Consider the following 27,184-nt stretch of genomic DNA (forward strand, 5'->3'; position numbering starts at 1 on the left):
TGGGAACCAGGAAATCTTTGACTTTGCTCCCTCCCCTTTCAGCAGAAAAGGAGCCTGAATTCTGACGTGGGCAGGACGGTTCTTTGGGATGCGCGTCCCCCATCTTCTCGCTCTGCTGGCTTTTCCAAAGAAAGTCGCTATTCTTTGCCCCAGCAACTCATCCTCTCAATTTTTTGGTCCGTTTTGCAGCGAGCAGTATGCGATTGGACTCGGTAACAGCCACCGGTCATGGTCAGTGGCCTGCCTGGAGCTATCGGTCTTCTAGGAGAAGACGGAAGAGGCATTGGGTTCTCCTGGGTCTTTCATCGCTTCCTGGTCAGAAGCGGCTGCGAGTCTCCAGTGACGCGGCATTTCCAGCCCGCGTGTCATCCTTGGATTCCCATCAGCAGACAAAACGTGGGGAGTCCTGAGCTGCAGGAGAGAGAGGACCACGACCCACGAGAGCCTGTTTTCCTTTAAGGGCCTCCCATTCCATGTGTATGAGACACTCGAGCAGCAAACGCACAGAGTCAGCAGAGGGCGGTGGTTGCCAGGGGTGGGCGGGGGTGCGGGGAAGGAGTCAGTGCTGGATGGGGACAGCGTTTCCGCAGAGGACGATGAGAAAGTTCTGGAGATTGAGGCGAGGGCTGCATGGCAGGGACTGCATCGCACACCACTGAACCCCAGGCTTAAAAATCGTTTCCACGGTACATTTTATGTGTATTAGACAACAGAAAATCACGAAAGCAAAAAAGGGGGGGCTGAAGCATGATGCAGGCTACGCCACGGATGAACCTCAAAAACAAGATGCTGAAGGAAAGAATCCAGTCACAGAGGCCACATACGGTCTGATTCCTTTTACAGGCAACCTCCTCAAGAGGTGAATCCGCAGAGACAGAGGGCAGATTGGCAGGTGCAGGGGCTGCAGGGGGTGGTGGGGAGAGACCGCTTCTGGGGTGATAAAAACATTCTGGAACTCGATGGGGTGGTGATCGCACGACACTGTGACTGTGCTAAATGCTACCGAATGGCTCCTTTAAACAAACGCTTATGTTTATATTAGGTGAGTTTCATCTCAATACATGATTATTTTTTAAGTCCAACAAAATTAGCACATCGGGCTGTAAACATGCCGGATGCTGGGCACTGAGTCCGGAGGTGGCCTTTGGCCCAGATGAGATGCTCCCAGGCTCCCGAGGGCCCTCTCCCGGGACCCGCGTGGCCGTCTGTGCAAAGGAGCCCCTGCGGCCTCAGAGCCACATGGCAGTGGCATTTCCCCCTTTCCGTGGGTTCTCTGCGGTTATTCTCATGACTCCATGTGTCTGCAGGGAGCCAGCCCGGGAAGGACACAAAACCCCCACACTGCACGGTCCATGGCCCACCGGGCGGCCTCGGCTCTCTGACCACGACCGCCCCTGCCCGGCTCAACCAGGGCTCACAAAGGCCTTGCAGAGCATCCTGCAGGTGCCCTGGGTGACCAGACAGGGCAGAGGAGAGGGCCAGGGGCCGGTCTGAGAACTGGAGAAAGAAGAAAAATTACTGAAGGATGTAAGCAAGCCCGACCCCAACAAAAGAAAAGAGACGATCCTTTGATGCAGGAAACATCTCCCGTGTGGGTAAGGGGGTGAGGCAGGCAGGGCCGGGTGCCAGGGAGGATGGGCAACAAGGGCGCTGGATGGGGGTGGGGGGGAGAAGCAGGAGAGCGGCGGTGGAGGTCGCTCAAGGGTGGAGGGTGGGAACTTCAGGAAGCACAGAGCAGATGGCCTTAATCTTCTAGGCGGGAGAGGAGGCCACGTCGAACTTGGCTGGGGCTACGCCGGCGGACTACTTCCCGGGGATGCCGGGGCTCTAGGAGGGGGCGTCCTGGGTGAGTAAGAGCATGTTTCCCAAGCTTGCCTCCGGAGACATGTTCCCAGAAGGATGTCAAAATGCAGATTCCCAAACTCCTCCCTGGAACTGGGATGAGACCAAAAACCTGCCTTGTTGGGACAGGCTCGGCGTGTGCTTTGCGCCAGGCAAGTTTGGGGAAATTGTGGCTTAAAAAAGCATTGGGTGTGGAAGGCTCGGGAGAGGCGGCATAAGGAACGTGACATTGAGGGGAACCCTCTCCACCTCAAAATGCTGCTGTGCAAGAGCCCACGGAGAGAAGACTGATGGTGGCGGAGAGCCCTTTGAGGGGCACGTACTGGACCCTATCCAGGAGGGAGGGCTGTCCCCAGGAGGATGGGGTCCATCCAGGTGCATCTAGCCCACCTAAGAGGGTGGGCTGTCCCCAGGAGGGTGGGGTCCATCCAGGAGAGCAGCCTGTCCCCAGGAGGGTGGGCTGTCCCCATGAGGGAGTGGCGGGAGGTCCAGGGCATGGGGGGTGCCTGGAGCACAGTTGAATCACTTGACCTTGGACCCACATTTGGCAGAGACCAGACTGAGGGCAGGAGAGAGCTGACAGTGAGAGAGGAGGAGTGGAGGGAATGGATCAAGACGGGAGGTGGGTGGGGGGAGGAAAGGGGAGGGTGGGAGTCGGAGGTGGGGTTTCAGGGTCAGTCGTGGGGAGCTGGAGTGGGGGCAGGGCTGCTCAGCGGTCCGAGGCGCATCCCCAGGTCACCTGTCAGTCAGGTGGTCTCCCCAAGATAGCAGCTCTGCACAGATATTTGGGGAGGAAATTATTTTTATACTGTAATAAACACAATCCATTGCTTCACATGAATAGTCCGTTTGAAAAAAAAAGACTTCCGAGGCCTTTCTCCTGGCTGCCTGGTGCTCCTCGCCCAGGGCTCCTGTCCCTCTGCGGTCTGGGGACGTGGAGGAAGATGTGGGAAGCGGTGCTAAGGAATCTATACCCAAAAAAGCATATGCGTTCCAGGTCTGGATCTCTCCGGAGGAACAGGTGGCCAGCCAGGCATAATAACTAGAACTTGGTGAAACGCCACTAAATGACCGCTTTTGCTTATATAAATGGCTACTTGCTGTGATTCAGTCCAAATCGAAGATTCCCTTTGGTCCCTCCTCGCCACCGCTTCCCCATGTGGCCTCAAGACGGCGCTATTCCTCCTTCTAAACTCTGTCCAAAGGGCAGAGGCACTTCCTGGGCTTCCAGCGGTGCAACCAGGTCAAGGTCAGAACAAAGGCTTGAAAAATAGAGAGACACGCCATCTGGGACAGTGCACCTCCTTGTCCCCTTACACACGGTCCCCAGACCTGCGGCATCACCTGGAAGCTTGCAGAGTCCCTGGCCCCCAGCGAGACCCACTCAACCAGAAGGAGCACTTTCACAGGGCTCCCAGGCCAGGCGATCAGAACGTGCCCTGATATTTGCAAAGCATGCGTCCAGCCAGCAGATTCTGCTTCCCGGGCACCTGCCTCGGGGCCTCCGCAGCCTGGGCCCCGGCCACTTAGCACCTGCCCCCGGGGGTGTTCTCTTAGCCTTCCACACCTCAGAATCCACAGAACGCTCAGAATCCACAGAACGCCCAGCCTTCCCAAGGATACGGCGCCACTTCTTCTCTGAGAAGTGCATCAGCTGTCCATTGCTGTGTAACAAATGACCCCCACACCTAAGTTTAAAACAGCAGACATGTGTTATCTCTGCAGGCCAGGAAGCTGGACGTGGCTTAGCCGGGGCCTCTCTCACAGGCCCACGCAGCAAGCAGTCATCACAGGACTCCACTGGGGGCATTTCACGTTCAAGTTTGCTCGTGCTGGGGCGTCCCCACTGGAGGTTGGCTGGAGACATTCCTTCCATGTTTGCTGACAACATCCGAGCTTGCTTCCCTGAGATCAGGAGCTCTGGACAGGGAGAGGGAGGGGCAGAGACCGTCAGACAGGGCAAGCAAGACAGAGGTCACAGACTTTTGTCACCAAATCTTGGAAGTGACATTCCATCACTTTTGCTCTTTTCAATTGGTTAGAAGCAAGTCACTCTAAGTTTAGCCCAGGCTCAAGGGGAGGGGGCTACGGTGGCGGGGTGACGTGGGGGTCGCTGGGGACCCTCTCAGAGGCTGCTCACCTCAGTGGGTGACCGCACATCTCGGGGCACCGCCCAGAGCAGTCCTATCAGAAAACAGGAGAACGACCTCCACGGCCATAGGTGAGGAGGCCTTGCCCTCAACAACAGGAAGTCTAGTCCCTTTAAGAGCAGCTTTCAGAGCGAGTCTACAGCAGCATCACGTGGCAAAGGTTAAAAACCCCAGTGAAGGAGTTCCCATCGTGGCGCAGCGGTCACAAACCCGACTAGGATCCATGAGGTTGCACATTCAATCCCTGGCTGCGCTCAGTGAGTTGGGGATCCAGCAGTGCCGTGAGCTGTGGTGTAGGTCACAGACGCAGCTCGGATCTGGCGTGGCTGTGGCTGTGGTGTAGGCCGGCAGCTATAGCTCCAATTCGACCCCTAGCCTGGGAACCTCCATATGCTGCAGGTGCAGCCCTAAAAGACCAAAAAAAAAAAAAAAAAAAAAAAAAAAATCCCAGTGAAGACCATTTGCACTAAAATCTCCAGGCACTGGTTTTTTGGTTTTGGTTTTTGTTTTTGTTTTTATTTTCCTGGGGTTGAGAATTACTGCCGCCAATAAACAATTTCAGATGCTGCCAGGCCAGGGCTGGGCTGAAGCTCCCTGGCACCGAAGAAGCACGGGGAGACCACTGAGAATTCTGACGGGTGACCTGCCAGCCACAGAGGGAGGGGCTGGGAGGAGGAGCCGAGAATCTGGCCCTTAAGGAGGATGGAGGCCGGCTTAAATGACTTTTTACAATTGCCTACCTTAGCGTGACACTTGCAAGCTTAGGACGAAAGGCAGGCAGGAGGGAGGGAGCGAAGGCAGGACAAGAAACCTGTCCATTTGGAAAGCTCGTCCCACCTCCAGCTGACGGCTTCCAGGAAACGGAAGGAGAAAGAGGAAAACAAACCAGTAAAGGTGCCTCGTAAACTTTTACTCCACCGCCCCAGACACACGGGCATGCAGGACTGGAGAGGCCCCTAGATCACCTCCCTGGCCCCATTTCCTGGATGAGAAAACTGAGGCACAGAGAGGTCCCGGGAAGGGATGAGCGCTCACAGCTTTGCACGGAGCCCGGTGCTTCAACAGCAGGCTTCCCACACGCAGCCCTCCCCTCTCCACGGGGTTGGGCGGGGCGGGGTCCGGCCTGTCTCCTTCTCGGCAGGGTGAGGGCGAGCCTTCCTGAAGAGCTGGCGGGAGAGATATCACCCACTCTCTTTCCAGAAAAATCCTCCATGTATATATTTCCACGAGGCTGGGCACATAGTAGGTCAGCGGCCCATGGTCAGGACTGTGGCAGCCAATCTCCTATTTGATGGAGCCCAGGGGTTGACTATTGCCTGAGTGTCTAACAAGCTCTGGGCTTGAGCTGCACCTGCTCCTCGGCGTCTGACCACAGTCGGCACCTGTAATGGACCCCCCTGGGGCTCCATCTAAGCAGGAAGGTGGCTCCACTCTCCAGCGAGCCCACCTACACCTCTCCGCCCTGGCCTCCCCTCCCTGCCTGGATCTTATCAGGGACCAGGTCTCTCTGTCCGTTGCTACGGCCACCAGCGTCAACCCAAGCATCTCGGCACTGTGGTGCTCATGGGTGCTTTTATTTATTTATTTATTTATTTTGTCCTTTGTCCTTTTAAGGCCACACTCCAGCATGTGGAGGTTCCCAGGCTAGAGGTCCAATTGGAGCTACAGCTGCTGGACTACGCCACAGCCACAGCAATGCCAGATCCGAGTTGCATCCGTGACCTACACCACAGCTCGCGGCAACACCAGATCCTTAACCCACTGAGTGAGTTCAGGGATCGAATCTGCAACCTCAGGGTTCCTAGTCAGATTCACTTCTGCTGCACCACGATGGGAACGCCATGCTCATGGGTTCTGGCCAACATCCAGGCAGATGCTAAGCAGTCGGGGAAGGAGAGGTTTTGCTCTGAAAGCTGTCCCAGGGCTATTCCGTGGGACCCTCTGGACTGTTGACCAAATCTTTCTTTTCCTTTCCTCTTTTTTTTTTTTTTTTGGCTTCACCCATGGCATACAATAATTCCCAGGTCAGGGACGGAACCTGAGTTGCAGCAGCAGTCCAAGCCACACAGTGGCAATGCCAGGCCCTTAACCTGCTGCACCACCAGGGAACTCTGGCTGAGTCTTTCAAAGCTGTCCATTTGGTGGCATCTGTGACCAGGCAGGCAAGGTTCTTTCCTCTCCTGTGCCAGCTTCCTGACGCCTCTGACGCCAAATGTCAAAGAGCTGAAGAAAGCTGATCCCAGAACCTGGGGCACCAGCTGGTTACCAACCCCTGAAAACTTTACCAGTTGCCACCAGTTCCAAATCTCCCAGCTCTTAAGAGAGTGGTGAGGACTGTCACCCCACGAGGTCCAGCCCAGCCCATTCCAGATGCTCCCAAGTGACCTGTGACCTGGACAGGCTCGGAGAGAAAGATACCAGCCCTGGGAGAGGCAAAGAAGCACCCAGTTAGAGGCTAGCGATGTCCCCTCTTCAAAAACAAGCCAAGGCAGGAGTTCCTGTCGTGGCTCTGCGGAAACGAATCCGACTAGTACCCTAGAGGAGGCGGGTTTGATCCCTGGCCTCGCTCAGTGGGTTAAGGATCCAGTGTTGCTGTGAGCTCTGGTGCAGGCTGGCAGCTGTAGCTCCGATTGGACCCCTAGCCTGGGAACCTCCATATGCCACAAGTGCAGCCCTAAAAAGACAACAACAACAACAAAAACCGAGGCAGACCTCTGGCGTACAGGCGCACAGCCGGCACTGGGGCTCTGCGGGCCCTGTGCTTGCATTCGCTGCCATCACAAGCAGAGGGGGACTCCGAGGGGCTCCCCACCGAACACCACACGGCAGGGCACATCTGTCCCTTGAGGTGGGCAGCCTGCTGTATCCTCATCAGGACTCTCCCAGAATCCTCTACCGGGAACCCACCGGGGGTCAGAAAGCAGCGTGTCGCCAAAGAATGCTGCCTTCACTCACTGCGGGTCCTTGACTCCTCCTCTGAGCTCACAAAGCCACAAAGACGGGAGCCCCCCGCCGCAGGGACGTGCCCACACTGAGAGAGTGTGGCCTGGCAGTGGGGGGAGCAGGAAGGGGCTCATGGCTGTTGCTCATGTAAGAGGGGGTTGGGGTGGGGCGGGCGGCGGCCACCTCTGCTGACCCAGCCACAGCAGCTCCAGCCACTTCTGGGGTCCAGGGCCACCAAGCCCCCTCTCAGGTCTTATTTTTGCCCTTGATCTGCCAAGAGGCACTTTGCTGAGCCATGTCTTGGCTCAGGAGTTGTGAATAAAGAAGAGCATAGGGAGTTCCCATTGTGGCTCAGCAGTAACGAATCTGACTAGTATCTATGAGGACGCAGGTTCGATCCCTGGCCTCACTCGGTGGGTTAAGGATCCAGCATGGCCGTGATCTGCAGTTGCAGACGTGGCTCAGATCTGGCATTGCTGTGACTGTGGCATAGGCCAGCCGCTGCAGCTCCGATTCAACCCCTAGCCAGCCTGGGACCCTCCCTATGCCGCGGGTGCATCCCTAAAAAGGCAAAAAATAAAAAAGGAATAAGAGCATGTTAGGACTGAGTTGCCTGGGGCGGGGAGGCATCTTCTTAGGAAGTAATGTAGAAAATACCCCTTTCCAGTGGGAGGGAATATGACCATAATAATAACTAGTGAAAAATTAATGAAAAAGATGCTGAAAGAGGTTTTAACTTCTTTGTACTTTTCTGTGCTCCCCTGGAGTAATGTATTCAGCCTTCTACTTAAGCTCAAATGTTTTCTTGAAGATTTATGGTTTAATTTTAAATTGATGGATAGCGTGTTTACCTCTAGGGCTGGCAAAGCAAGCCTGGAGTTCAAGCCTTAATATTCAGACCCCATGGCCACACCCAAGCCCCCATCAGAGCATCACTAACTTAACAAGCATCCCCTAAGAGCAAGGGGCAGAGACGGTGGGCAGCGGGGCTGAAAAGCCACGGTTCAGAGGGATGGCAGCCATCAGGCGTCCCAGGAGAGTCGGCACAAGCCCCAGGCTTTCCTCCCACTTCCCTCTCTCCATCCTTCCTCCCCTCCCCCTCCCGGCACCCACACCCGTCCCGTGTTTTCAAAATGACTTCCAGTCTCTGTGTAGACTATTTAGATGATCAGAGGCTGGACAGGGTCCAGCAGGGAGAAGCCTCAAACAGGGTGAACAAACCCAGCTGAAACATCTCCAGAAGTTGCTGGCACGTTGCTGAGACCTACTGTCTATTGAAAGACAGTTGGAGGGTGGAGGGAGTTTCCACTGTGGCTCAGAGGACTAAGAATGTGACCGGTATCCATGAGGATGCAGCTTCAATCCCTGGCCTCGATTATTGGGTTAAAGATCCAGTGTTGCTGCAAGTTGCAACATAATTTGCAGATGTGACTCTGATCCTGCGTTGCTGTGGCTATGGTGTCAGCCAGCAGCTGCAGCTCTGATTCGACCCCTAGCCTGGAAACTTCCATATGCTATAGGTGCACCCCTAAAAAGCGAAAAAAAAGAAAAAAGACAATTAGAAACATCTTGCCCCCTGGAAGGTTGGTCCGTCACGAACACACTTTGCCTTGCACAGCCCACAACTTTCCCCATCATCTAATCAGCCAATCACAGGCCCTGGGGGTCCCCAGGGACCGCCGCTCCCAGGCCCTCCCGAAGCTGAGGCAGATTGAGCAATGTTTTCTACCCAGAGCGGGAGCTGGGCTGGGCTGCGTGTGGCGGGTCACGGAAGCCTGGAGAGGGAGGCGAATCAGGACTCCACTGAAGACAGGCTGTGTCCCCGGGGGAACGGCGTGGAGAGGAGGCCACTTTCGAGCCAGATCAGGGAAAGCTTAAGTTATTTCATATTTATTTTTACTGAGTTTCAAGTGTTTGGAAGGCTTGAGGCCACTGGCAGCTGCTGACTTCATGAGCCCTTAAAAAAAAATAAAAAGGAGTTCCCGTTGCAGCTCAGTGGTAACGAACCTGACTAGCATCCATGAGGACGGGGGCTCAATCCCTGGGATCTGGCGTTACTATGAGCTGTGGTGTAGGTCGCAGGCACAGCTTGGATCTGGCATTGCTGTGGCTGTGGTGTAGACCGGCAGCTACAGTTCTGATTCGACCCCTAGCCTGGGAGCTTCCATATGCCATGGATGCAGCCCTAACAAGACAAAATAATAAATAAATACATACACAAGTAAGTGTCTTAGGATGTGGCCCAGCACAGCAGGCTGGGGTTTGGATGTGGCTCTGAGCCTCGACCCTAACAGGCCTTGCTGCCCTGAGTCAGGCAGCCTCTCGGCATCCAAATCTCGGAAACACACAGCAGCCTCTTCCCCACTGCGGCCGCCCTGGGGCTCAGGCTGCAGGGCGGTGTCTCCTCCCGTGGCTGCCCCCCGCGGAGGGGCTGGGGGGCTGCTGGGAGCCAGTCAGTGTGTAGATGGTCTCAGCATCTGTCACCCAGTGGTCACTCGAGTTTTGATTTTGTCCCTCTCCTTTCAGAGGAGCCACCCATGGAGCTGGTTCCAGCAGCTCACCTCTCAGCCCAGCCAAACACAGGACTTCTTGGAGGGGCCGCGGGAGGAGTGTGCAGACCAGGACGCCAGCCCTGCTGTGTCGCCAGAGACGACTGTCCCTCTCCCTCCTTCGGAGCCTCCGTTTCCCCACATTTACAACGAAGCTGCACCTGATCCATCCCAAGTGATAAACCACTTTGTAGCACTGAAAAGTTTCTTCATGAGAAAGCTTCCCCAGGGCCCCCACTTGAAGAAAATGACTCGGGGGGGGGGGTCAAATGTTGACTCAACTCCCCGGCCCACCTGCTCTTAAAGGTCGACCGGGAGGCACCCCCCAAGGAACAACCCACCCCCCCCCGGGGGGGGCGGTTCCTGGGAGCCCACTTAGAGAACGGCAAGACTCTGTTCTAAATCTGACATTCTGGGAGTTCCCACTGTGGCTCAGCTGGTTAAGAACCCAACTGTATCCATGAAGACTTCAGCTCAATCCCTGGCCTCACTCAGCAGCTAAGGATTAAGTGGTGACCTTGAGCTGCAGTGTAGGTCAAAGACACAGCTCAGATCCCACGTCGCTGTGGCTCTGGTGTAGGCCGGCAGCTGCAGCTCTGATTTGACCCCTAGCCTGGGAAGTTCCACATGCTGCAGGTGCAGCCCTAAGAAGAAAAAAAAAGATCTGACATTCTGGGATGCTAAGTGACTACGGAGTCCCTTGGGCACATTTCTGAGCCTGACAATGAATGCAAGGCAGACACGTAACTCGCAGCAGAAAGAACGCAGCCCTGACTCCCCTCGTACCCAGCTCTGCGGATCTGCTGCCTGGACGGGAACCCCAGCGCAGGAAGTCCCTTTAGCTGATCTCAGCTGGAGTCTTGGCGGCTCTGGGGAAGGGGGGAGAAGAGGGGGAAGTTATATGAAAAAAAAAGTGTAATCATGTCCTGTGAACCTTCCCCAATTAGAGGAGCCTGCAGAAATGGGACCTGTGATAAATGAGCCTGGGCAGCCAGGGAGCGGTGGGGGCGGGGCAGAGACTGGGCAGGAGATCAAAACACCTAATCCCCGGTGACTTTGACTGCTGACCTTGAGCAGATCACACCTGCGTCTCAATTACCTCCATGGCGGGGCTCGACCAGGTAGGGCTCAAACCTCCGTGGGACTTTTCCAGCCATAAACTGTGACTCCAAGGAAGGACGCAGGCACGTAAGAATGTTGTAACAAGGTTGCCAAACCGGCGGGGGCAGCAGTTTCCAGCTACTTGTGTTCATTGCTCCTAAATATTCTGCAACCCGCGACATTAATAACACATTTAGGGCCTTGGCAGAGCTTGGGGGTCTGTGTGAAAAAGGAGAGGGCTTCGAGTCTATATGGCAATTCCCAGAGGCCTCTGTAAAGCAATTTCAGCATGTGTGGGAACTTAGCAAGGCCAGGAAAAAGGATGAAGAAAGCGTTGCAGGCTGGTTTGCAAGGATTTGCTCTGGCCCTGCTGCTTAGCTAATTGTTCACTGGGGTCACATTCTGAGGGTCTCAGATTTACTCATTTTTTTACCATGGTTTTTTTTTAACCCCTTAAACTGAAAGATCTGGATATTAGAAGCCTGAGGAATGAACACAGAGAGGCAGAGACTCACTGGGTTTATTTATTTTTTTTCTTTTTAGGGCCGTACCTGCAGCTTAGGAAAGTTCCCAGGCTAGGAGTCGAATTGGAGCTACAGCTGCCAGCTTACACCACAGCCACAGCAACACGGGATCCTGAACCCACTGAGCGAGGCCAGGGATTGAACCTGCATCCTCAGGGAGACAACACTGGGTCCTTAACCACCTGAGCCACAATGGGAACTCCCACTGGGTTGATTTAACCCTGGGCGTGCCTGGGCTAGGCTGCCTCAGGTCATAGATGACTCACAAGGTCACATCTGCCTAAAGAGGGCGCTGTGTTTACACGCCACATCTCTAAGCAGGGCAGGTGTCTTGGCTGGGGATCAAACAGGGTGGCATGCCACCCGAAATGTGACCGCAGGGCCTGGCTGCCAGCTTGGTCCCTTTGGTCTTCCAAGTCCCAAAGTCTTAGGTGGCCCCTAGTTTTATGTATCCACCTCTGCCAACGGCAGGGGACAGGGACACGCCGCCAGGTAGATACAGGAAGTAAAGCAGGATGGCAGTGGCTCCTTGCAGATGCAACGCCTCTCACACACATTAGGATACTTCAACTGCAAGTAACAAAACGCAGCTCACGCCGGCTATAAGAACAAGACATTGTTATCTCAGGTGATAAGAAGGCCAGCAAGCTCCCAGGGGATTAAAGCCCGAGGTTCAATGATGTCAGGAAGCCAAGCTCCTTCGGCTCTCGGCTCTCCCATCCTCGGGGTACCAGTGGTGGCCTCTAGCGTCTTGCCTCGTGGTTTCCAGGGCTTAGTGGTCTGGGTGCACTTAGTGGTCTGGGTGCAGGGCGACTTCACGGGCCATCAGTCTGGGTAGTTTCCCAGGGCCCTGTGCTCACGAGGGCCCCGCGCCTGGTTCAATGCTTCGTGGTCGCCCTCTTGAAGTTCCTCATAATTTTATCCTTGAACTTGTGTTTTGTGAGCGAAGTCCTGCAGGGCCATGCGGCATGCACATGGGCAGAGATTATGCAACATGCATGCCCACCCTGGCAGCTGCCCTGTTCATTCATCCCTGATGCATAAGCACAGAGCCCCAGGGGACCAGCCTCCCCAGAGTCTAGTCAGGCTCACGCCTGCTACACCTCCCCTGAGTGTTTGGGGACAGGGACACCCTTGAGAGGCCCCCCTCAACAGGGGAAGAAGACAGCAGGGCTCCAAGAAAACACCAAAGTCCAAGAAACCCCATCCTTTTCTTTCTAACTCACATCTCTTCCCTGTACGAGCCAAGCACTTACTTGGGAAGGGAGGGCATAGAAGGAAAAACAGAAGTGGCTGGCTAATATACCCGTGTGGACTGTTCCAGAACAAAACCAGTACGCCGCCAGCCTACGACTCCGAAAACCTCCATTACGCGCCTTGTTCACACGCCTCACTTTTCTTCCTTTTCTTCTCTCCACAAAGCAGCAGGGCAACCACTTCAGTTGTGCACAGTCGCTGTCCTGCAGTGAGGCTTTTCTGGACGCCGGCCCCTGCTAGGCGGTCACAAGAAAGAGCCCTTGGTCTGGTGGCTGCTCCCCTAAAGCAGCAACTCTCCCATTTCTTCAAGACCATTTTGAGAAGAAAACAGGGAACACCCACCCCAGGGCTGGAGGGAAGAATGACTTTTCACTGCACACTGCCCTTAACACCTAAATGTCTTAGTCTGGGTATGGAGGACTCCTCAAAATGCCTCATACGTATATTTTTAAAATCACCCATTCTTACTTGTTTCCGAAAACAAAACAAACAGAGCCCTCAAATCAGGAATTCCCATTGCGGCTCTGAGGTTACGAACCTGACTAGTATCCTTGAGGAGGCTGGTTGGATCCCTGACCTCATTCGGTGGGTGAAGGATCCAGCAGTGCCCTGAGCTGTGGTGTAGGTCCCAGATGTGGCTCGATCCTACCTTGCTGCGGCTGTGGTGTAGACCAGCAGCTACAGCTCCGATTTTACCCTTAGCCTGGGAACCTCCATATGCTGCAGATTTGGCCCTAAAAAGAGGGGTAAACAAAAGACAAAAACCCTTCAAACCTTGTTCATGAATATTAAAGAAAAAAAAATCCAGCTTCTGTAGCTACATGACGAAGAAACACGGTGAGCTATGATTCATCCCAGAAAACACTATAAATCTTCTCACAGAGTGGCATCGAAATGCCGGGGTCTGTCACCACTTATGTCACGAGAACTGGCAAGCAGAGGTCCCCAGACCCCAGAGTGGAAGCAGGGCCCCCGCCCTGGCCAGCCCTCCGCCTCCCTCCTCAGCAGCTGCTTCTCAAGCACGTGCGAGGGGAGGCAGCTGGGCACGCGGGGGGCACGGCGGCGTGGAAGGGCATAACCCCATGGCTGCTTCTTCCTTCGTCCCGCTGAGCTTTAGCAATGGTCCACACTGGCTCAGGCACAGCCCGTGAGAGAAGAAAAACTGTTAGCGGCAGAAGAAAACTGGAGATCCGTGAGGTAGAAAAAGTGTGTGTGAGGCTGGATCGGGTGGCACAAAGATGGTCAAAGGGGAGAGAGGAACGGGACAGGCCAGCTGCAAGACCCAGGACAGTAAGAGAGGCCCTCCGGAGGCCTGCGCCCAGAGAGGCAGAATGGTCAAGGGATGCTTTTTTCCAGAATTTTCCATATTGGTCCCAGTAATACCCAGTTCGTCCCGCCCGCTCTATCCTTCATCCCCTGTTACCCACCCAGCAGAGGCTTACACACTGGTAATTGCTGGATCCCTGTGAAAATCCTGTAAACTGGTCACGTGTGCATCAGTCTGAACCTTTATCGGGAACCTAACTATGTCTTCAACTTGTACCACCTCCTGGGGGCACAGGTTCTTCCATTCCCCCCCCCCCCCCCCGTGCCCACAGCAGGCAGGCGCTGTGGGGCCATCCGAACTCTTCTGGGTTGTGATAACTGTGGTGAGAGTGTTGAAAGACACAGGACCAGGCCCTTTGCGGTCCCAGCTCACCCAGATGGGGGGGGCAGCCAGGGAGTGGGGGAAGGGCCGCCCCGACAACCAATGGGGTCGGGCTCCGGGTCTGGGGCTCCAGCCTGATTAGCATAGCCCCTCCCTCACGCATGCTCTTTGCTGATCTGAATTTAGTTCTAAGTTTGGAACTCTGTTGGGAAATGAGCGAAGGGCCAAGAAGAGGGATCTGGGGCTTGAGGGCAGCAGGGACGTCGCAGAGGAAACGCCTGGCCAGCCCCGCCCACACAGCCTCCTGGGGAAACGCACCAGAGCGTGTGTGTCCCGGGGCTGTGCACACCCGGGCAGCGGTGGGCGGCAGGGAGCGAAAGGGCGCCAAAGCAGAGGCCTGGAAACGACTTGAAAGGAGAGACAGGCCAGACCTGGCGGCCGAGTGTGTTTTCTTTCCGGGAGATGCTGCGAGGCGTGCAGAAGTGCACAGCCACCGAGCGTGCAAGAGCCAGGACTGGACCAGCGCCATTCCAAGGCCACCAGGGGCTGTGGCATCGCAGTTATCCCCCCCACAGATCGTCTTTTACAGCTGGCTTGGCCTCCAACCCAGACCAGACAGGGGGCGGGTTGTTGCGGGTCCAGTTTTACACCATTAAAGCAAACCGGTTCCTCCTAAGGGGTTCTGAGCTTCCAACTGTTTGAGCCACAATAGAAAAGAGCCCAGATCAACAAAAGCAGGTAGAGCATCACGTTTTTCTTGGGCCAGCATCCCCACCTCTTCCCCCTGAAAATGACTCTCCCAGGCCCTCACCCTCCACCAAAGCATTGTGCTGTCTCTCCAAATAAAAATAGAGCCAGCAGGGCGAGGAGATGGGGCAGGAAGGCTGAGCGGTGACCTTCCGCGTTGTTAACTTCCTCACTGCCTCTTGGAGGAATCAATGGCCATCCTGCGCCCGCAGAGGAAGCCCTGGGCCTCATGCAGGACCGGGGACAACGACATGCTGAGATCAGCTTAATGAAAGCACCCGTGACACCCACCCCTGTCTGAAAACGCTGTCATGAAGATGCAGCTAATGTGGATGTGCTGGGTCAGCAAGCAACGCCAGGACCTGGGTGCGGAGGGAAGGAAGGGCTTCTCCTGTTCATTGCGGCGTGTGCTCTGGGGAGTTTGCACGGGTCCTGGCATCTGTCTGTAGCAGCGCAGTGCTGCATAACTGCACGCCACCAGGTCCAGCTGCAGGAGGCCGGCCTGGGGAGGTGGTTTGCAAACAGCTGCACAGCAGCAGGGAAGCATCCTCTGTCTGCCACTTCCTGCCCTGCCTGGTTGCCCCCAGCCGCCACCTGTGACACACAGGGCTTGCGTGCATCTCGGGAGAGATGAAGCAGAGCACATGGGAGTGACCGGGGCGGGGTGGGGGGAACCCACTCTGCTGAAAACAGATCCCTGGATTCTGGGCTTTGTCTTCTTTCAGAAAGACATTTTGCATATGGTTGAAAGTAAATAAAATAATGAGGTGAGAAAGAAGAAAGGAAAACCATTTTCAAAAGACAGCCATTAATTCCCTGGGGCGAGCAGCCCTCGGAGTCTAGAAAAGGCTGAGCCAGCGTCCCTCTTTGGGGACAAGCCCACCGCCGGAGCAGAGTGGGCAGCTGCGTGGAATCCGGAGCTGGTGCACCAGCCGAACCTGGGAAGCCAGCGGCGCCCTGTGACCAGGAGGTGGTCCCCACAGCGGGCGGTCACTAAGTAGGTCAAGCCATCTCCCAGGAATGGGCTCTTTCTCTTTTCAGAGACAAGCCTCCAGTTCTCAGCTTAAGGCATCATGTTTTCCACGTCCCAAGACTGGGACTGTTGCCCCGCAGCAGCCTCTGACCCAACACCCAGCACACTCAGCAGAGTTAGAGACTCCATCTGCTGCGTCCGCCTGAGACACGTAGGGACCACGGAGGAAAAAGAGCAGGAGGCGCCACAGACCAGAGCGCTGGGAACTCCCAAGGATCCCTCAGCCCCTTGACGCCTCTGCAGCTTTGGGCCAGAGCACCAGCGGTCAGCCTCTCATTAAACAGATGGGGCTGAGGGAGGAGCCACATGTGAGAGCCACGTGGCTTCTGGGTCCTTCGCATTTTGGGGACCACGCCCATGGCCTGCGGAAGTTCCCAGGTCGGGGATCTAATGGAGCCACAGCGGTGACAACACTGAATCCTCAACCCACTGAGCCGCCAGGAAACTCCCTTCCCAGCAGGGGTAGGAAGGGGGGACAGGCTGCTCCAGGTGGCGGAGGGGACATTACAGTGAGACAATGAGCCAGTGGGGCGATGATACGGTCTGGTCATTCTTGTCTTGGCCAGAGGCTTCGACTTCTATCTCCTGAACGGGTCTTAAAGTCCAGCATCCCCTGCGCTCTCTTCCGGCCCAAGTCTTTGGCCCCTTTGACTACCCTGCTCTGGTCTAAGTGCCCGCCTGTCGCCCTCTGCAGTGTGTGGGAACCCAGAGTATAAGTGGGAAGGGGGAGACGGGGACGCCTGCCCTGGCCTCTTGCTGCTGGATGTGGGCGTTGTGAGGCCCGGGGTTCCCGCTGCCTGCTCCCTGCCAGGCCATCCTGAGGGCAGAGGTGTGCTGCACAGAACAACGGGGCAGCCTGCTCCGACGTTGTCCAGATGGTGACTGATTTCCCCATGGCATCGGCATTTGGAGACTTCTCTGTATTCTAGAAGAAATGAACTGAACAAGGGGATTCGGAATCCCCGAGGCCAAAGACAGTCAAAGAATGATGGTTACGAGGGGCCCAGGCAGGACTAAGAAGAACAGGTTATGTTTGGTTTTTAACTGCCGCGGAGATAGAGCCAAGGTTTGGGTTGTCCTGTCCAAAGGAAAGAAGCCATTCCACGTGGTCATATATTTTAATGCAGGTGTAACAGACTGAAACGACTCCTCGTGCACAGACCCCGACACTCCGCAGCTGCGTCCAGAGCCGGCCCGGTGACAGCAGCTGACTTCTCGCTGGCCTCAGCATTTCCTGTCTCTCGGGCTAGTTGTCAGGTTCTGACAAGTGTACGAATTTTCCCTAAATCTTCATGAAGCACAAACGTTTCTTTTGTGCGGTGGAACGTGGTGTGTGGTGGGGGGGGTGGCTTCTGGCCCATGGCTTGTGTCCTGTCACTTCTAGTCACCTACCGAACTGAGCTGGAAAAAGGGTTGGGAACACCTGCTCCCATCGCCGCCTGAAGGAGGCCACGGGGATGCAGGCAGGTGCCTTGGGGCTGGACTCAGGAGGCCCGTGTGTCAGCACCTGTCCCGCCACCCCCTGGGTCTTGGGGCTCATTCTCACTGCTGTGGGGAAAGGGGAGAGGGGACCGGTCCAGGCTCGGGTTTCTCAGTCTCGGCGTTCCTGCCATCTTGGGACAGATGGCTCTTTGTCGGAAGCGTGGAGGCGGGGGCGGGGGGGGGCTGCTTTCCTCTGCATTGTGGGGTATTTAGCAGGATCTCTGGTCCCCACCCTGCAGAGGCCTGAAGCATCCCCAGCCGTGGTGACAATCCCTCCAAAATATGCAAACATTGATAAATGCCCTGTGGTGGGAGGGGATTTCCCCCAGGAGACCCCCTGGTATAAACCTGCCTCATCTAAGCCAGAAGCCAGATGGGGTCACTGAGCGTGTGATGTGGCTTGTCCAGGTCGGGGTGTGTGCTGAGTACAGACTGTACCCAGCGTGTCAAACATCTGCATAGAAAACAGGAAAATGGAAACCATCTAGTGGCTCTTTCTTTTACGATGTCACATTTTTATTGATTACAGTGATAGTATTTTTAATATGTTGGTTACATACAACAAATTAAAAGTATTAACTTCATCGCCTTTTTTTTTATGGCTGCGTATGGAAGTTCTTGGGCCAGGGATGGAATCTGAGCTGCAGCTGGGACCTACACCACAGAGTGGCAATGCCAGCTCCTTTAACGCCCTGCCTGTCCAGGTATTGAACCCTCACCTCCACAGTGAGCTAAGCCGCGGCAATCGAATTCCCAACGCACTGCGTCATGGCAGGAATTCTTTTTCTGCAGCTGTGATGGGCCAGACGGCGGAGGCAAGACCGAGTTGACACAGGATCCCTGCAGCACTCTTCAATTCTCGCCCCTCGGTGTATTAAGGTCTCTGTCTCCTCCGTGACAAACTAGGCGACACCTGCAGCATCAGCAGTGAGAGGTGACGTCCTGCCCTGTCCCACAAAGGAAGCAGCAGCAGCCATCCACATCCTGCTCAGGCTGAGGGAAGCAGCGGACCCTGGCAGCCCATGCGGGAGGCCAGGAGGGCCTGCCTCCCCGAGGTGACGTTCCAGGCCCACCGGCCGAGGAGGGAGCCTGGAGCCACACCTGCCTGGAGCAGGAGGCAGGGCCTAAGTGGAGCTGGTGGAGGGTGCTGGGATTTGCTAAGCGCTGTCCATCTCTGCGGCTCTGAATTCCCAAAACAGTCCCGTGAGCTGGATGCTAGGCCAGCTCCATTTTTTTATAAGTGGCCAATAAGAATTTGCTCTAGAAATTCAGGGCATAAGAAATGTTCATTGCTTCATTTTTAATAAATCAAAGTAATTCAGGCTTAGCCCTTTTTTTCCACCCTCATTTCTCACCCTAGTTCCTTCAGGTCTCTAAAAGGCAAAGGCGGAAGGGGGTTAAGGACCTGACATGGTCTCTGTGAGGATGTGGGTTCCATTCCTGGCTTCATTCAGTCGGGCAAGGATCCCACCTTGCTGTGGCTGTGGTGCAGGCCGGCAGCTGCAGCTCCAATTTGACCCCTAGCGTCGGAACTTTCCAATGCCCCAGATGCAGCCATAAAATGAAAGGAAAAAAAAAGACCAAGTCCCTGAGTCATAAGCAAAGAACAGTCAAGGTGGCCCCTCCAGTTTTCTGTCCCCCTTATTCCTGCTGGGCTGTTGCACTGGCCTGCTTGGTACCTTGAAGGGGTCTGCACATTGCTTATGGGGGGACAGAACCAAGAATCGCACCTTCCCAAGAGCTGGGACTGTAACAGCACGGGACTCAAATTCCTGGGGCTCCTTCTAGACTCTCCGGACACAGGAAAGCCCTCTCTCTGCTCTACAGCTTTCCCTTTCACTGAACAAACAAACAAACCAAAACCAAACGAAAAGCACCAGCCACATCACCCCCCAGCCTCCACCGGCCCCAAGCACACACCCCATCCTCCAGGCACCAGCTCAGATGAAGTGACTTCAAGCTTTCAAAAATAAAGTCCAAGACGGTGGATTTGGATTCAGCCAAACTCTGCTTTCAGTCCTGCACCACAAACCTCCAGCTAGATAAGGAGCTCAAAAACCTGAATTTCTGGAAACAGAGACCAGGAAAAAAAAAAAAAGGACAACAGACAACATGCAATTTAAGATGCTATAAATGATGCTGTTTCCACAAGTGGAGAGAGCAAGACTCCACGGGATCAAGATAATTGCTCAGTATCACGTTTCTGGTAAGTATCAGAGGAGGAACTCAAACCCAAGCCCCCTGCCTCCGCCTAAACACATCACAGGCTGCTCCCCCGCCTCCACGCCCATCCCCAAATTACCCGAGAGCAAGGACAGCGCTGCCAGCTCTTCATAATCACATGCTGGCGGCCTAGGGACGGGGTAGCTGGATCTCCGCGTCCTCAGCTCTATTCCTGGAAGCGCCTTCCCCTTAGGGAGCTCTTATTGTTCTGTGGCTGCCACGCTCCAACTTCCCGAGTTAGGACACGCTTCTCTTAGTCCCTTAGCATAGCTGGAACTCACTGGAACATTTAAACAGAACCTGGCTAGAGGGTGAGATTGGAGTTCCCTCTGCAGCATAGTGGGTTAAGGATCTGGAATTGCCTCTGTGGCAGCAAGGGCTCAATACCCCTCGCAGTGGGTGAAGGATCTGACCCAGGAACTTCCATATGCTGCGGGTGCTGCCAGGAAAAAAAACGGGGGGGGGGGGTTGAGGTTAACACATCTGATTTACAAGTTATCTTCCTCTCTCAGTTCTCTGCAGAAACAGTTACAAAAAGGACAGTATTCAGTGAATCTATAGTGCTTGAGGGATCTGCAAATCCGTGATTCCCACAGCAGTTTTTTCATTGGGTGAACGTGGATGGAAGGACAGCCGGCTGAGAGGAGGTGTGGAAATGTTTAGCTATTTTATCACGTGCGGTCGGTTGTCAGCCAGGGTAATGGAGTGGCTGATCAAAGTACGCTCTCATAAAATGATAGCATCGATCTTTTTTTTTTTTTTTTTTTTGTCTTTTTTTTTTTTTGCTATTTCTTGGGCCGCTCCCGCAGCATATGGAGGTTCCCAGGCTAGGGGTCTAATCGGAGCTGCAGCTGCCAGCCTAAGCCAGAGCCACAGCAATGCGGGATCCGAGCCGCATCTGCAACCTACACCACAGCTCACGGCAATGCCGGATCCTTAACCCACTGAGCAAGGACAGGGACCGAACCCGCAACCTCATGGTTCCTGGTCGGATTCGTTAACCACTGCGCCACGACGGGAACTCCAGCATCGATCTTAAAGTTGGAAAGGATGTTGGTCATCTGAGTAGGCCCAGCTCGTGGACGGGGCAGAATCTTCACTTCACGTCTGCCTCTCCAGGCTGTGAAATGTATGAGAGCAGCAGAAACAGAGTGGCAGCCCATGTCCCCACAGGGGTGGGAAGAATAGAGTCTAAGGAAACTGCTACAAACATGCCCAACAATGCCGTCTATTGAGGGCTAAGGAGGAAGTGTACTCTGCTAAGTACTCTTGCAAAATGCTACCCAATTAATTGTAACACTGGAAGGATCTATCTATATAAGCACTCCTTATTAACCTACAGGAGAATATAAAACACACAAACATCAAGTACATTGTAACTGCTTACAACTCTGGCTGCCAGCTAAAAACTTATGAACAAAAATCCAGTTACACAAAATTGAACAAAAGAGCCAGATGAAAGAGTGTGTGCCGAACAGTTCCATGTATATAAAGTTAAAAATGGGCAAAACTAGCTGTGGAAAACAGTATGGAGGCGCCTTGAAAAATGGCAAATAGAATTACCACAAGACCTAGCAATTCCACTTCTGGGTATTTACCCAAAAGAATTAAAATCAGGGTCTCTAAGAGATATTTGTACACTCATGTTCATGGCAGCCTTATTCACAACTGCCAAGAGATGGAAGCCACCCAAGTGTGCATCAATGGACGAGTGGATAAACAAAAGTGATATAAACACAAGGGAAAGTTTATACCTCACATCAGTGAAATCTACTCAGTAAAACAAATGGACAATTAAAACACACACACATACACAATGGTCAGCCTGAAAAAGGAAGGAAATTCTGACACAGGCTACAGTGTGGATGAACCTTGAGGACATGACATGCGGTGAAATAAGCCAGTCACAAAGGGATAACACTCTTTGATTCCACTTACAAGACGTACCTAGAGGAAGCAAATTCATAGACACAGAAAATAGAATGCCAGAGGCTGGGGGGCGGGGGGGCAGTGGAGAGCTAGTAATTACTGGGGACAGAGTTTCAGTTGTGCAAGATGAAAAGTTCTATGGATGGATAGTGGTGGTGGTGGTACAAACCACAAATGTACTTAATGCGCTGAGCCGAACATTTGGAGATGGAGAAGATGACACATTTTATGTTTTGTGCCCTTCATTACAATTAAAAACAAATCCTTTTTTTAAGAGGGGGAAAAAAGACAAAAAAAAAACAGACCGAACTAAACTTTGGTGCAAGATGAGGGCTGGTGCTGGGGGGCAGGGGGTGTGGGGGGGTCTTGGGTGCTGGTCAAGTTCCACTCCGTAGTCTAAGTGCTGGTTGTATGAGTGTTTTCAATTTGTGAACCTTTAAAAACTACATATTTAGGCTTTTGGCACTTTTCTTTCCTTCTTTTTCTTTTTTTTAGGGCCACACCTGCGGCATATGGACATTCCCAGGCTAGGGGGCCAATCAGAACCGAAGCTGCCGGCCTACACCACAGCCACAGCAATGCCAGATCCAAGCCTCATCTGTGACTTGCACCACAGCTCACGGCAACGCCGGATCCTTAACCCACTGAGTGAGGCCAGGGATTGAACCCATGTCCTCATGGATACTAGTCAGGTTCTTAACATGCTGAGCCACCATGGGAACTCCCAGCACTTTTCTGAATGCATGCTGGTTTTTTTTGTAAATATTGCGAAATGATTGCTTCATCCAATTCTTCATCCCCCACCCTCCATTTTACACTTAAAAGAAATTATATTAATGAAAATAAAAACCCGACCACACAGGAAAGGCCCCAAGGATGAAAGATATAACCTGAAGTCTGTGATAACCTACGACAGACTATTAACTTCTGCCTACATTTGGTTCCTGAACAGCTTCTGGGGCGCCCAAGTTCAGGAAGCAACTCCTCTTTGTGCTTTCATTGCTACCTCTTTTTTGCTTTAACTGAAATGTATATTTTATCTTATTGGATTCATTAGGCTATAGCTGATTTCTAGTGTTGAGTCGCTCTCCGCTGTACAGCATAGCGACCCACTCATACATATAGGTCCATTCTTTTTCTCATATTATCTTCCATTATTGGCACGTACAACCAACCCCCAAAAGCCAGATTTTTTTAAAAAACAACTTTATCCTGAGAGTCGCTCCCCTCAAGGGCTGCTCGGCACGACTGGGACTTAGTCACGCTCTCAGAGTGAAAACACCTGGATGTGCAGAGAGCCGGGGGGGGGGGGGGGCTTTGCAGGGATAAGGTAAATCACAGGTGCATCCTTACCTGGCCAGCCCGCAGCTTACTCATTCATCAGGTGCTTAGCAGGCTGGCGCGCCAAGGCCCCTCTCAGCCTGGCAGACTGGCAGCTTTGGATGGGTTCCCAGATTGGCCCCCCGCCCCCTGCCAGGTCCCTTTTCTATTCCCAGTCCAAACCTCTCTCCGTAGGTATCCAAACCCTAAGCCCTGGCTTCTGGCGGATTGTCTCCCCGCCGGGTCCCAGAGCAGAACTGACCCATCGGGTTTGCTCTGTGCGTCTCTGCTTTCCTGTGTCTGCCCGACACGTCCATGGGCTCAGGGTGCGATCTGAACCAGCTTCTCCAGAAGAAGAGGTCTTAGCTCTCCGTCCCGCCGTTTCCTCATCTTCCTCCCGAAGCTTTGACTTTCATCCCACTTCCTTCCCTTGCCACCGGCTGGAAGAAGCCACCTGGGCATCTCATTTCCTTTGGGTCCTTTTAAGCCAGTCTTTTAAAAAATAATTACATTGGGAGTTCCCGCTGGGGTGCCGTGAGTTAAGAATCCAACTTCAGTGGCTTGGGTGGCTGCAGAGTTGCAGGTTCAATCCCCGGCTTGGAGGAGTGGATGAAGGATCCCTCATTGCCGCAGCTGTCGCATAGGTCGCAACTGTGGCTCGGATTCAATCCCTGGCTTGGGAACTTCCATATGCTTCAGGTGCAGCCATAAAATATATATATGTATATATATATATATATATATATATATATATATATATGTAGATTATGTGGTAGCACTGCAAATGCTAATCACGCCTCTGCCCCCCACCCCACAGAGGGAGGGACACTGAGGCAGGGAGACGTCACTGCCCCGATCAGCAAGTAGCAAAGCCAGGAAGATTCAAGTCCCACCCGGATGGCACGGCCCTACTATCTCAGGTGTGCCTGGCACCTCACTTACACTCTGATGCGTTCTGGGCGCCTCTGCCACATCCCCAGGGACCACCATGCTTGGGTCTTGCCAGCCTCCCCTAAGCCCTATTAGAACGTTAACTGGGAAGCAGAGGATGCTGGGAATGTAAAGAACTCTTAGACGTGTCTTCACACCGTCACACTCTTTTGTTTTAAATGTCATGTTTACGCTCAGGGCCCTCTGTTTACCTTCAGTGTCACCCCCAGAAAACCAGGGAGCAGTGTGCGTGGCTCAGGAGGAAGCCAGCCTTCGGGAAACACGCTTACCTCCCCAGCGTGGGAACTGGCCTTGCACGAAACATTGGGGAAGAGGAAGGGCTGAGCGGGACAAGTGCAGGATGTGCCATCTTTACGCTGGAGGGGCAGGGAGGCGTGGCTACAAAACAACCCAAATCTGGGGCAGACAATACGCCGCGTTATTTCGGACCCAGCTCTGCTCCCTGGGGGCGCCACGCTCAGAGCCAGCTTGATCCTCTGCCTCTGGGCTTCCAATCCTGGGCAGAACCCCACTGTCTCTGTCCACCCTGGACAGCAGGTGCACGGGGTTCTTTAGAAAGATGCTGCACACATCTGGGGCTGAGGCAGCCACCAAGCATCCAAAGAGAAACCTGGCCCAGGTTTCCCATCAGTTCTGTCAAGAGAGGAACTTTTTTTTTAATATTAATTTTTTTCAGAATTTGCTTAAGATTTTCAGAAAAAAAAATCTCTTTTTTAAGTTGAATGGGGAAAGATATTTCCTAATAATAAGCTTCTATAGCTGCAGACCAGAATAAAGTACAAAATAAAAATAAGTAAAAATTTAAAAATATAAAATTAAAAAATACTGAGTTCTCATTGTGGCTCAGCAGGTTAAGAACCCAACTAGCATCCATGAGGATTCAGGTTCAATGCCTGGCCTTGCTCAGTGGGTTAAGGATCCGGCGCTGCCGTGAGCTGCAGTGTAGGTTGCAGACGTGGCTCACATCTGGTGTTGCTGTGGCTGTGATGTAGGCTGGCAGCGGCAGCTCCGATTCGACCCTTAGCCTGGAAACTTCCCCTATGCTGCAGGTGGAGCCCTACAAAATTTCTTTAAATGCTTCTTTTCCAGTTCTTCAACAAGCCACCAAATCAGAAGTAGTTAGTTACTGAAACCTCCCATGAACACCAGGCTTATAACTCAAAATTTCAGCCCAACTTTCCCCACTCCCTGTTGTGCATCTCTGCTCCCCTGGGCAGAGAAGAGCAGCAATTTTTTCCACCAAGTGGAGCTTCCAGTTCCCCAGGAATCAGCGCTGTAACCTCTGTGACCACGGCCCCCAATTTAAGAAAGCTGCAGACGGCCCGCGCTAAACTCCATCTCACCCTGAGTCTTTTTTCCCCGAGCAGCTTCGCTCCATAAAACAGTCCAAACTTGTGAAAACGCTTTCACATGGTTCTGGCCGCGTGGCAAAGCAGGGGCACGATGCCCTACTTCTGCAGGGTCTGGGCTTTATTGGAGGGAAACAGGCTTTCCTCTGCTCGTTCTTTCCATCACTTCTGGAGACAAGCTCTCCAGCTCCAGCTACTCAAACAAAATGTTCCCCAGTTTTCCTTCCCACACCCGTGACCTCTGTTCCTTGATGAAGTCCCCTGGAAACGGGCCTGGACTGTGTCCAACCAACTTCTCCAGGCTCTTCCATCATGAACGCAACAGATGTTGTTTCACGAGCTTGGGTGTCCTTTGTTCCTCGCCTTTGAGCGTGTGGGTCAGTCTTCGAGGCTCCAGTGGGGAAGGCTGAGGGGTTGCATCAGGCCCAGCCCTGGCCTCACCCTTCTCACCCGAGGGCAGGAGAAGGAAGCCCCTTTGTGTGCACAGCCAACAGGCCTGTGCTTTCCTCTCTAGACGCGGCCAGAGGCTGCGAGCCAGCGGGTAGACAGCATGGGCGCCGGATCGGCCGGTCCAGCCCCGGAGCCAGAAGGGCCCACTTATTTCACACGCAGCCGTGAGATGCTGGACCATTCCTGCAGCCAGACGCATTAAAGCGGGCTGACTTTTGCATCCGTCCCAATCTCTCCTGAGAGCAAGGGCTGGTTCTTTGCGCTGGAGGAAGGGACCGAGCCAGCTTCCTTGGAAGAAATCTCGCTGTGACCTCCACAAAGGCCTGGGCTCCGTTGCCAAGGGAGCCTGGAAACCGAGGAGGCGGCGCCGTTAGAGGGCGGCATGAGCTAAGCCAGAGCTCGGAGCTGGCTCCTCGTTGCAATTACAGGCTGTCTCAGAGCAGAAGCGCCAGGGTTCCAGTGTCAGCAGAAAAGCAAGTTAGAAAGAGGCAAGGGAGGGGAGGCTGGGAGAGAGCAACATCCCCCAAGCCCAAGCAGTGCCAGGGAGACACTGCTCTTGGGAGAGCCGGGCTGCGTGTCCCAGCACATGCTCCCGGGATAAACCCGGGGAGAGAGAGGCTTCGGGGGAGGCTGGCACCTCCCGACCCATTAGCCCGCCTTTGATGGGCTCCCTGGCCTCTGGGCCAGGAAGCCAGGGTGCGTGGCCAGACCCCAAGCAGGCAGGCGCAAGGGGGACCCGGGCAAGGCCCTGAGTGGCCCTTCATTCTCAGACTCCTGGAACAAGAGGACAAAGGAGCGTCCAGATGCTGGTAGATGCCAGAGCCACGGCTGGGTTTTAGCGGGAAGGGCGAAATTTGACCCCACCCATCAGGACCCAGCCTCTTTGCCAGTGTATGGGGTGACCCAGTTCTGAGCGCAGCGCCTGGCTCTGAGCAGACCTGCATCAGCCTCCCGGCTCGCGGCCCCAGCCCTGCCAGAGAGCTCAGGACAGGCCATCTTTCCACAGGACGGGAAGGAGCTGGCACTTGGGTGGCCCCTGGAAAAGCGGCTCTGCATCTCAAAGGCCTCCCTGAGGATGGAGGACTGGCCTCGGCCCCTCCTCCCACAGCACCCCACATTCTGATTCACGGGGTGCCCCACCCTCCACCCCTGGAGAGCAGAACCAGAGCCGCCGCGGCCGGGCCTCACCTCCTCCAGGTCACCAGGGCCAGGAACTGGGGTGCTTGTGCAACCTGATTATTCATCTCCTCCCACGAGCCCTTCGGGGCGGTGGCCCTGTCCACGATGCCACACCGGGGGCACTTCTGAATGACAGGCTCTGCCCTAGAAGGCCCAGGCAGGTTCGAGTGTCACACAGAAGGTGACAGGTCCCCAAAGTTCCAGCCCTGGGTTCTCCCCCCATGGTCGGGCCCGAGGTTCTCCTTCCCTTCTCACTCCCCTCCCTGGTTCACTTTCATTTCCTGTCCTCCCCCAGGACCCAGCCTGGCAGGCAAGCCCTGAGCTCACCCCCAGATTGCAGGGTGCCTGTGGTTCAGCCCATTGCTCTGGCTGACATTTCCTTATGGAGCAATTCCTTGGGTTTTTTTTTTTTTTTTTTTTTTTGAGCACCACTCACAGATTTTGTTTTCAAATTCTGCTTACTGAAAGCCAGGCACGGGTCCTGAGCGGGCGGCGTAGCAAGGCTGA

General features: G+C 54.2%; 2 long non-coding RNA genes across 4 annotated transcripts; one reads left to right on the forward strand and one right to left on the reverse strand.

Annotated features, from left to right (window-relative positions):
- Positions 1 to 608: 608 nt before the first annotated feature.
- Positions 609 to 13,199, forward strand: LOC110261765 (uncharacterized). Its single transcript, XR_014809540.1, has 4 exons — positions 609 to 859; positions 1,308 to 1,595; positions 1,757 to 1,846; positions 9,462 to 13,199. It is a non-coding gene; the product is annotated as an uncharacterized LOC110261765 (long non-coding RNA).
- A 1,037-nt stretch (positions 13,200 to 14,236) lies between these two features.
- LOC110261766 (uncharacterized) lies at positions 14,237 to 26,614 on the reverse strand. Of its 3 annotated transcripts, none has more exons than XR_014809150.1 (3): positions 19,579 to 26,614; positions 17,996 to 19,343; positions 14,237 to 17,730 (listed from the first exon to the last, which is right to left on the reverse strand). It is a non-coding gene; the product is annotated as an uncharacterized LOC110261766 (long non-coding RNA). The 3 variants fall into 3 exon arrangements; XR_014809149.1 differs by lacking the exon at positions 14,237 to 17,730 and having other exon boundaries at positions 17,771 to 18,189; positions 19,197 to 19,343; XR_014809148.1 differs by lacking the exon at positions 14,237 to 17,730 and having other exon boundaries at positions 17,771 to 19,343.
- Positions 26,615 to 27,184: the final 570 nt, after the last annotated feature.

Source organism: Sus scrofa, chromosome 7, assembly GCF_054392235.1.
Source record: "Sus scrofa isolate SSC_HxYL_T2T_F1_AM1 chromosome 7, Sscrofa_HxYL_maternal_Yorkshire_Landrace_v2.0, whole genome shotgun sequence".
NCBI lineage: Eukaryota > Metazoa > Chordata > Mammalia > Artiodactyla > Suidae > Sus > Sus scrofa.